Genomic DNA, 12,062 nt, shown 5'->3' with positions numbered 1-12,062 from the left:
GGAAAGACTGTGGCATCGCCCTTCACATCTTTGAAAAAGGCATACTTAGATTTAGCCGCTGGGGGAACTTCGTCCTCAATCACCAAGGCTGTGCGGACCGCCCGAATAAGTCCAGGAATATATACTTTGGACTTAGCATCAGCGTCCTTAGTATGGAGAGGTTCCTGATCGTAAGGATCTAGAATCTCCCCATCATCAGACGTCCCTTCGTCATCCTCATAAGGAGCGGACAGAGACGCCACCGGCCTTTTATGAGACCGCATCACAGACTCCCCTTGCAACACATCCGACAAGTGCTGTACAGAACTCGTCAGGGAGTTAACCCACGCTGGCTCCTGAGAACCCGGGAGCGGGGAAATAGGGAGACTGTGGGGTACCACCAATTGTCGTGGGAACCCCTGCATGGGTGACGACACCACAGACTGCTGGGACAAACCCATCGGAGTAAACGCGGGCTGCGGAGCTAACTGGCCCACTAAAGCTGTTAACGCCTGAGCGAAACAAGCCCAGGGCGGCTCCTGTACCGGTGCTGTAACCGTAATAGGCCGCGCCATGGACAAACACTGCCGGCAAAGGCCCTCCGCGCTACCCTCCCCCTCCGCTAACGGTACTTTGCACGTGGTACACTGTAGCCGGAGGGGAAAATCACTTTCAGACATGATGGCACCACGTATGTGACCTCTCTCACCAATTAAGTATTAAATAGGCGAGAGACCACCCTGCAGCACCGCACCGCAAGGGCTTTAGCAGAAAGAACAGGGACAGTAATAAAGCTGACAGTTTAGATGAAGAAAAGATTACAGGCAGCAGCGCTAGCACAGTCACATACAATGCAGAGAAATAACAATTCCTGCACTAACAGCGCTGATCACTCAACTACACAGACACAGGGCCTGGTAGGACACAGCGCTGCATACACAGACCTGACCACAGCGGAGGAGAGGTATGCGGGGGGACCCAGACCACGATGCTTCCGTCCAGCGCTTCCAGCAGCGTTCACCATGCGTTCTGGAGAAGATGGCCGCCGAGGAGCAGAGAGGAGGCTGGCCTGGGGGAGGAGCGCTGCCACAGGACCAGTCGGCAGCATGCAGAGAGGGCTGTGTGCAGCGGGGGAGGCGCCGGCTGTGAGACAGGGAAGGCGCGCTCCCCTGGCATGCATTTAACCCCTGGGACGCCGCAGCGCTACCGCTCTGCTGCGGTCCGCTGTCCCAGGGGGTAGTGGAAGCGCAGGTTGGTCGCCTGGCTCCACGCTGCAGCCAGTCCCCAGGGAGCCCCCTGCCTGGGGACTTAGGACCATGTGATCAGCGGGGACCCACCGCGGGACCCCGCTGCTTACCTCTGTCCCCCTTGAATCCGGCCATGGTCCGGAGCATCTGGGGTCACCGCTAGCTGTGACCCCAGACGCCCACCAGCATCCCCGGATCAGTACCGGCATTCTGGTACCGGCGGGGTGTAGGGAAGACAGCATGGACGTCAGGACTGACTGTCCATGCTGTACATCCAGTTGTGCAGGCACAGCTGCATGAAGAATAAGCTTCAGGGGCTCTTCTAGCCCCCACTCCAACAGGTGCACCCGACTCCGGCCGGGCACCAAAGTAAACTGAGGTGCCTTGGCCCGGGGGCGGGGTATAGGAGGGGGACCTAGTGCATCCTGGGAGGCTGAAAGCTTAACTCTTTGGTGCCCTGCGACTGACGTCACACCTATACCCCAAGGTATCCTGTGGAACCCTATGGACCCTGAAGTAGAAATACACACACACTGCCCACTACAGACACTACTACACCATGTCATATATACACACACAGCCCAGTACAGACACTACTACACCATGTCATATACAAACACAGCCCAGTACATACACTACTACACCATGTCATATATACACAGACAGCCCAATACAGATACTACTACACCATGTCATATATACACACACACACAGCCCAGCACAGACACTACTACACCATGTCATATATACACACACTGCCCACTACAGACACTACTACACCATGTCATATATACACACAAAACCCAGTACAGACACTACTACACCATGTCATATATACACACACACACAGCCCAGTACAGACACTACTACACCATGTTATATATACACACACAGCCCAGTACTGACACTACTACACCATGTTATATATACACACACAGCCAAGTACAGGCACTACTATACCATGTCATCTATACACACACAGCCTAGTACATACCCTACTACACCATGTCATATATACACACACAGCCCAGTACAGACACTACTACACCATGTCATATATACACACAGCCCAGTACAGACACTACTACACCATGTCATATATACACACAGCCCAGTACAGACACTACTACACCATGTCATATATACACACACTGCCCAGTACAGACACTACTCCACCATGTCATATATACACACAGCCCAGTACATACACTACTACACCATGTCATATATACACACAGCCCAGTATATCACACTACTACACCATGTCATATATACACACAGCCCAGTACATACACTACTACACCATGTCATATATACACACACAGCCCAGTACAGACACTACTACACCATGTCATATATACACACACACAGCCCAGTACATACACTACTACACCATGTCATATATACACACACAGCCCAGTACAGACACTACTACACCATGTCATATATACACACAAACACAGCCCAGTACAGACACTACTACACCATGTCATATATACACACACAGCCCAGTACAGACACCACTACACCATGTCATATATACACATACACAGCCCAGTACACACTACTACACCATGTCATATATACACATACACAGCCCAGTACACACTACTACACCATGTCATATATACAGTACACACACAGCCCAGTACTGACACTACTGCACCATGTCATATATACACACACAGCCCAGTACAGACACTACTACACCATGTCATATATACACACACAGCCCAGTACATACACTACTACACCATGTCATATATACACATACACACACACACAGCCCAGCACAGACACTACTACACCATGTCATATATACACACACAGCCCAGCACAGACACTACTACACCATGTCATATATACACACACAGCCCAGTACAGACACTACTACACCATGTCATATATACACACACAGCCCAGTACATACACTGCTACACCATGTCATATATACACACACAGCCCAGTAAAGACACTACTACACCATGTCATATATACACACACACAGCCCAGTACAGACACTACTACACCATGTCATATATACACATACAGCCCAGTACTGACACTACTACACCATGTCATATATACACACACACAGCCCAGTACAGACACTACTACACCATGCCATATATACACACACAGCCCAGTACTGACACTACTACACCATGTCATATATACACACACACAACCCAGTACAGACACTACTACACCATGTCATATATACACACACAGCCCAGTACAGACACTACTACACCATGTCATATATACACACACAACCCAGTACAGACACTACTACACCATGTCATATATACACACACAGCCCAGTACAGACACTACTACACCATGTCATATATATATATATATATACACACACACAGCCCAGTACTGACACTACTACACCATGTCATATATACACACACACAGCCCAGTATAGACACAACTACACCATGTCATATACACACACAGCCCAGTACAGACACTACTACACCATGTCATATATACACACAGCCCAGTACAGACACTACTACACCATGCCATATATACACACACACAGCCCAGTACAGACACTACTACACCATGTCATATATACACACACACAGCCCAGTACAGACACTACTACACCATGCCATATATACACACACAGCCCAGTACAGACACTACTACACCATGTCATATATACACACACACAGCCCAGTACAGACACTACTACACCATGTCATATATACACACACAGCCCAGTACAGACACTACTACACCATGCCATATATACACACACAGCCCAGTACAGACACTACTACACCATGCCATATATACACACACAGCCCAGTACTGACACTACTACACCATGTCATATATACACACACACAGCCCAGTACAGACACTACTACACCATGCCATATATATATATATATATATATATATATATATATATATATATACACACACACAGCCAGTACAGACACTACTACACCATGTCTCATATATATATATATACACACACACACACACATACATACATACATACATACACACATACACACAGCCCAGTACATACACTACTACACCATGTCATAAATACATTCGTATATGCAAAATAGAAATTAAGGGATCATAATGAAAGTAAGTATACATTTATAATAGGAAAATATCATATAATAAACCCATGTGTTGTACCTACCCATTAATAATAGTGCGGTGTAATTAACAGAGTTCTGTAGTTACAAATACAGCATTAAACAACCATGATTATCTATATGCTGATAATGACAACTGTAAACGGTGTAATAATGCTAAGTATACACTGATAGTGATTAGGACAAGCTGTATAATAATACGTAGTATCTATAATAATAATGATAAGATCGCACTGTATAATGACATTGAGTATTTCCACACTGGTTATACAGACACCGCTCTGTTTAATATTTATACATATTAAATGACAATAAACACTAAAACCTCACATCAGTGTAATGTATCCTGATAAGACAGGTAATATACCTGCACTATATACCTGCACTATATACCTGCACTGTGTCATCAGACTGTGGTACATAGAGAAGCGAGAATCTAACACACCAGAACTTAGGGGTTCTGATTAGAGTCCCGGCTTGGGTCTGCTGTAAGTCCAGGACTTAGGGGTTCTGATTAGAATCCCGGCTCAGGTCTGCTGTAAGTCCAGAACAGGGGTTCCGATTAGAATCCCGGCTCAGATCTGCTATAAATCCGGAACTTAGGGGTTCTGATTAGAGTCCCAGCTTGGATCTGCTGTAAATCCAGGACTTAGGGGTTCTATTAGAGTCCTGGCTCGGGTCTGCTGTAAGTCCAGGACAGGGGTTCTGATTAGAGTCCCAGCTTGGATCTGCTGTAAGTCTGGAACTTAAGGGTTCTGATTAGAGTCCCAGCTTGGGTCTGCTGTAAATCCAGGACTTAGGGGTTCTGATTAGATGCCCGGCTCAGGTCTGCTGTAAGTCCGGAACTTGGGGGTTCTGATTAGTTCCAGCCCAGGTCTGCTGTAAATCCAGGACTTATCGGTTCTGATTAGAGTCCCGGCTCGGGTCGGCTGTAAGTCCAGGACTCGAATGTAAAAACTGAGTCTCGGGTTATGGATTACATGCTTTTAGCTGTTTGTATCAAATTTAAATAAGTCCAAAACCAAACCCATAAAAATTGAGGGTGGTTTTTCCAAAACACGGGAGTCCCGGCACATCTCTAATTGTAGATATATGATATTACCCATTTCAGACATACGCCAAAAATACGGGTTTTTTCCCCTGTGTAAGCGCATCAGCCCGGGTCGTGGCTATGTCTGAACAGAAGCTACTCGGGTCGCAGTCCCGGCTCTATGACACTGCAATGGACCGGGGTTATTCCCGGGACTTGCAACCCGTGTTAGTGCCCCAACATATGTCTGAAAGGCATAACCCGGGTCATACCTAAAAAAGACTTGATTGGCGGGCACAGTAGCGCTTGGAGATTACATCATCTCCAAGCGCCCACTGTTGGACGGAAGACCGGGTTCTGGTGTGAAGGGTGACGACCCAGGAATAACTCGGGACCATCACCCAGGTGTGAAAGGGGGTAATGTACTGAAACCCAGCTTCACCCATGTTCAGTGTCCAGGGTTCTGAGTCGGGTAGAAGATGCAGATTTATATTGATAATTATTTAGGAGCACGCACAAGGCAGGCATACTCACAGAGGTGCAACTAGGACTGTGATTACGTAATACCCCATATAAAAGTCATATAAACAGAGGGCCTGATTCAGACCCGCTCGCGAGTGCTATGCGTTCGCAAGCAGGTCGATGGTGGCCCAGTGCTCATACGCACGACGGAGACTGCTCCGTTGTGCACATGCGCGAGACCCGCATAGCGACGGGCAATCCGTCGCTCCGGGTCTCGCAACAAAGGGGGCGTGCTGTGGATGTTGAGTGACAGCACGTCCCCTTTGGTGGGCGGGCCGGGGGCGTGTCTGCCCAGACTGAGGCGTTTCCATGGGAACGCCTACCGTCTGGGGCCGGCCCCACTGACATCACTAGTGATGTCGGTGGGAGTGCTTTCGGCTCTGTTAGTGCCGAAATCTCTCTGGGGCTTGCGGCAACGAGACCCTACCACAAGGGTCTCATCGCAAGCCCGATGGTCGCTATGGTCTTGACCATCGCGACCATCTTCCTGCCCACTCGCTATAGCTGTGAGTGGTCACCCACAGCTATGCGAGCGGCCGGGAGGCCACTCTAAAAAAGATGGCCGGCCCTGATTCAGAGCGAGCGCTCTGTCAGAGCGTCCGGCTCTGAATCAGGGCCTCATTCCGCTAAGTCTAATGGTGCATACACACTAGACGATTCGCTGCATGAGCGGTATCGTCTAGAGTTTCCCTGGCAGGTGTGTGCTCAGTGTCGTTAACGACATTGAGCACACACACTGAACGATATCATGCACGATATCGTTCAGTGCCAGCACCCTCCATCATCCTCAAAACCGCGACAATATCATCAGATTAGCCTGCATGTTCGGGCGATGAAGAGACCAACGACCTGCAGGAGCGCGCATCTTTGGTCGTTATCGTTAATCGTTTTTGCGTACAAACGGGACGATATAGTGAACAACTGAACAATATAGTTATCGTTCTGTCGTCCAAAATATTGGCAAGTGTGTACGCACTGTCAAAGCCGGATAATTGGCTGAGAGAATCTGTTTAAAATTAAATCTGCACGACGCCATTTTGCGAATGGCAACAAGACGCCATTTGCGACTGGCCGCCCAGCGCCATTTTTGCAAATCTCACACATAAGTACATACGGGCGATGCTATTATTTAGCGTTGTGCGATTCCCACGCAATAGAAAGATGTTAAAAGTCCTCATAATATAAATACAGACAGTTACTAAAACATATAATATGATCAACCCTGCAAAACACGTACCACGGTGTACTCCACAAAACACGTAGTCGCACAACAATAACTAGCGTCTTTTTTCAATACCCCAATATTTACACACTGCACACTTACATAAAAAGGTTCCCTAGTATTATGGTTAATATTTAAGGTTTTATTCATGATCAGTAATGTTGTGAAATACATGTTATTCGATATCTAAGGTTTAGTGCATGATAAGCAGACCGTGTTTGGTGTCATTCTAAACCACTGTGTCTTTGCAGATTTCCAGTTCCATCGGGGAAGAAATCGCAACATGTGTCTGCAAGTAATGGATCATAGAGAGTTAGGGATTGAAATGTTTCCTGTAATGCAGTCTAATTTGTTATGCAGCGGGAAAATGGACACAAAGAGCTGTTGGAGGCTGGAATGTGACCATACGAATTGACCTATGAACTGTACTGTAACAGAAGAACCAGAAAGAAGAACCAATTGAACCATGCCAACCTGTTCTACTGTATTGCCTATCTCTGCTAGATTATATATGCAGGCTCTCTGAAACTAGATGCTAGACTTCTTGCTTTGCTGTTGACGGAGGTTTCATCTTTGATGCCGGGATCTGGATCCAGAGCGTGTGCGTACGTGACTGTACCTTGTGTCTGTATAATTTGTTTGCGCTAATTGTACTTAGATCACAGCGTGTAACTATCTGTTTTTATGGTGAATAATAACTTTTTGTGCTTTGGAGCCACAATCAAAGTCTGAAAGCAATTATTTCTTGTGTGACTCATAACGTTAAATAGCGACAATTTTAGAGTGTTTAGATAGGTAGGAATCGATAGCACCTTAACCCACACTTGTACAACAGACAACTGTGACCCCCATATAAAAACAGACACCTGTGACCCCCATATAATATACACATAAGCAGACACCTGTGACCCCCATATAATATACACATAAGCAGACACCTGTGACCCCCATATAATATACACATAAGCAGACACCTGTGACCCCCATATAATATACACATAAGCAGACACCTGTGACCACATATACTGTAATATACAAATAAGCAGATACTGTACCTGCGACCCCATATAATATATACAAGAAACCTGACACCCATATAATAAACATGTAATCATACACCTGTGACCTTATATACAGTAATATACATAAAAACAGACACCTGTGACGCCCATATAATATACACATAAGCAGACATCTGTGACCCCATATAATATACAATCAGACACCTGTGACCCCCATATAATATACAGACACCTGTGACCCCCATATAATATACATACAACCAGACACCTGTGACCCCCATATAATATACAGACACCTGTAACCCCCATATAATATACAGACACCTGTGACCCCCATATAATATACATACAATCAGACACCTGTGACCCCCATATAATATACAGACACCTGCGACCCCCATATAATATACAGACACCTGCGACCCCCATATAATATACAGACACCTGTGACCCCCATATAATATACAGACACCTGTGACCCCCATATAATATACAGACACCTGTGACCCCCATATAATATACATAGACACCTGTGACCCCCCCATATAATATACATAGACACCTGTGACCCCACCCCCCTATATAATATACAGACACCTGTGATCCCCATTTAATATACACACAGACACCTGTGATCCCCATTTAATACACATACAGACACCTGTGATCCCCATTTAATATACATACAGACACCTGTGACCCACATAGAATATACAAACACCTGTGATTCCACCCCCCATACACACATTGTGTGTGTGTGTGTGTGTATATATATATATATATATATACATATATATATATACATACATACACACACACACACAATCAGACACCTGTGCCCCATATATAATATACACATAAGCAGACACCTGTGCCCCATATATAATATACACATAAGCAGACACCTGTGCCCCATATATAATATACACATAAGCAGACACCTGTGCCCCATATATAATATACACATAAGCAGACACCTGTGCCCCATATATAATATACACATAAGCAGACACCTGTGCCCCATATATAATATACACATAAGCAGACACCTGTGCCCCATATATAATATACACATAAGCAGGCACCTGTGACCCCCATATATAATATACACATAAGCAGGCACCTGCGCCCCATATATAATATACACATAAGCAGGCACCTGTGCCCCATATAATATACACATAAGCAGGCACCTGTGCCCCCCATATAATATACACATAAGCAGACACCTGTGCCCCCCATATAATATACACATAAGCAGACACCTGTGCCCCCCATATAATATACACATAAGCAGGCACCTGTGCCCCCCATATAATATACACGTAAGCAGACACCTGTGCCCCATATATAATATACACGTAAGCAGACACCTGTGCCCCATATATAATATACACGTAAGCAGACACATGTGCCCCATATATAATATACACATAAGCAGACACCTGTGCCCCATATATAATATACACATAAGCAGACACCTGTGCCCCATATATAATATACACATAAGCAGGCACCTGTGCCCCCCCATATAATATACACATAAGCAGACACCTGTGCCCCATATAATATACACATAAGCAGACACCTGTCCCCATATATAATATACACATAAGCAGTCACCTGTGTATTGATGACCTCACACCTCAGCTCTGTGTAATGTACATACAGTCACACTTCCCTATAGCTCTATCATGCACATGTCAGTAGTACAGCAGGTACCTGTCTGCAGCTCGTATCCCCTCAGTACTTCCTGCGGCACAGCCAGGCATGCCCTCCCCAAATCTCTGCCCCCTGCATGCCACTCCCCCTCCCTACACAGGGCTCTGCCCCACTGCATGCTGATCACCCAGCCCCCCTCTCTGCCTGCTAATCACCCAGCCCCACTCTCTGCATGCTAATCACCCAGCCCCCCTCTCTGCATGCTAATCACCCAGCCCCCCTCTCTGCATGCTAATCACTGTGCAGCCTCCTCCATCCAGCCCTCCCCAAACCCTCCTCTCTGCAGCCTTCTTTACCCATCCCTCCTCAAACCCTCCTCTCTGCCTGCTAATCTCTGTGCAGCCTCCCCTACCCAACCCTCCCCAAATCTCTGCCCCGCTTGCTAATCACTGTGCACTGTGTGCAGCTCCCCCAGCCCTCCCCAAATATCTGCCCCTGCATGCTAGTAACTGCAGCCAACCTTCCCAGCCCTCCCCGCCCTCGCTCTGCATGTGTAGCAAACTCTCAGTACTTACACTGTAATTATGTTATATGGTCCCAGCAGGTCAGTCAGAAGGATTTGCTTATAATTTACCCAACTTCTGATTGCAATTACCTGGTCTAGATTACATTAAGTGTAAGCCATTGTGTCTCAATGTGCAAATGAATAAGTTGCCAGGTAATTTTATAGAGAACAGGTTCTCCAACTCGGTCCTCAGGACCCCAAACAGTGCATGTTTTCCAGATCTCCTCACAGAACCACAAGTGAAATACTTAGCTCTACCTGTGGGTGAATGTTTTAAAATGTGTCAGTGGTTAGTGAGTAATGAATACACCTGTGCACCTGCTACGTGACCTGTGTGGGGTCCTGAGGACCAAGTTTGCGAATCATTATGTGCTGTGTGTGTCACTCTTATGTGTATAAGCCACTACTGCTGGGGGGCACTATATAAGGGGCACTGCATAAGTGGTACTATATATTGGGCACTTCTGGGGGGCAGGGCCGTAACTAGGGTAGTGCGGCCGGTGCCATCACACAGGGCACCGCAGGGCAGGGGGTGCTGTTTGGGCCTGTCAAATTTTTGTTTATTATTATTCTTGCTTGTAGCTTCCTCTTATTTCATCCCCAGCATCTCCTGGCCTCCCCCATCTCTTCCCTGGCTCTTCCCCATGAGGCCATGGCCCTCTCTCAGGTGCACTATATAATATCCCTATTTATCCCCAGCATCTCCTGGGCTCCCCCATCTCTTCCCTGGCCCTTCCCCATGAGGCCATGGCCCTCTCTCAGGTGCACTATATTATGTCCCTATTTATCCCCAGCATCTCCTGGCCTCCCCTATCTCTTCCCTGGCCCTTCCTCATGAGGCCATGGCTCTCTCTCAAGTGCACTATATTATGTCCCTATTTATCCCCAGCATCTCCTGGCCTCCCCTATCTCTTCCCTGGCCCTTCCCCATGAGGCCATGGCCCTCTCTCAGGTGCACTATATTATGTCCCTATTTATCCCCAGCATCTCCTGGCCTCCCCTATCTCTTCCCTGGCCCTTCCCCATGAGGCTATGGCCCTCTCTCAGGTGCACTATATTATGTCCCTATTTATCCCCAGCATCTCCTGGCCTCCCCTATCTCTTCCCTGGCCCTTCCCCATGAGGCCATGGCCCTTTTTTGAGTGCACTATGGCCCTCATTCAGAGCCGCTCGCTATTTGCGGTCGTTCGTTCAAAAACAAGGGGTGGCTATTCAAATGAACCGTTCCCTCTTTGCGGTCTGTTCACGCCTATAAGTCTGAACGAGCGAGCAAAACTTGCGGTTGTAATTTTGAAAAATACGCCCCCTTGCCGCTCGCACCATACGTCATGTCCTCTATTTATTAGATTAATCGAGTACATCGAACAGCGTATGAACTGCTCGCTATTCTTGTGGTTGGTTTTTTCAACCACTATTTTGCGAGCAGTTCTGAGTTAAAAAAAAACAAGTGACCTGGTCAATGACGCTGGTGGATTAATTATGCACACCCATAAAACGCCCGTTTTGACCTTTAAGCACGCCTGCGATCTAATTCCACACCCCCGTTTTCAAGCACCTTCCCCCCTTACCACCCACATACGCCTCATTCTGTCAATCAAAATATCAGGCATTCACTATATAGCGAACAAACGATTTTCGGCCGCACTGACTGGTTCGTGCATGCGTATTACAATCCGTAC

The 12,062-nt window shown here is 46.8% G+C and overlaps 1 protein-coding gene across 4 annotated transcripts in view; it reads right to left on the bottom strand.

Moving 5' to 3' along the window:
- PLD2 (phospholipase D2) overlaps positions 1–10,453 on the bottom strand; it is an 86,439-nt gene extending 75,986 nt beyond the window's left edge. For 2 of the 4 annotated variants that reach the window (XM_088459509.1, XM_088459515.1), the window contains exon 1: positions 9,879–9,959. The gene's annotated coding sequence lies outside the window, so the exon portion shown is untranslated. The other 2 variants (XM_088459511.1, XM_088459510.1) reach the window with 2 other exon arrangements.
- Between the last annotated feature and the right edge of the window lie 1,609 nt (positions 10,454–12,062).

Source organism: Taudactylus pleione, unplaced genomic scaffold (assembly GCF_031769625.1).
Source record: "Taudactylus pleione unplaced genomic scaffold, aTauple2 ptg000913l, whole genome shotgun sequence".
Classification (NCBI taxonomy): Eukaryota; Metazoa; Chordata; class Amphibia; order Anura; family Myobatrachidae; genus Taudactylus; species Taudactylus pleione.
The sequence above is the reverse complement of the archived record's forward strand: the minus strand, read 5'-3'. Positions and strand labels throughout refer to the sequence as shown.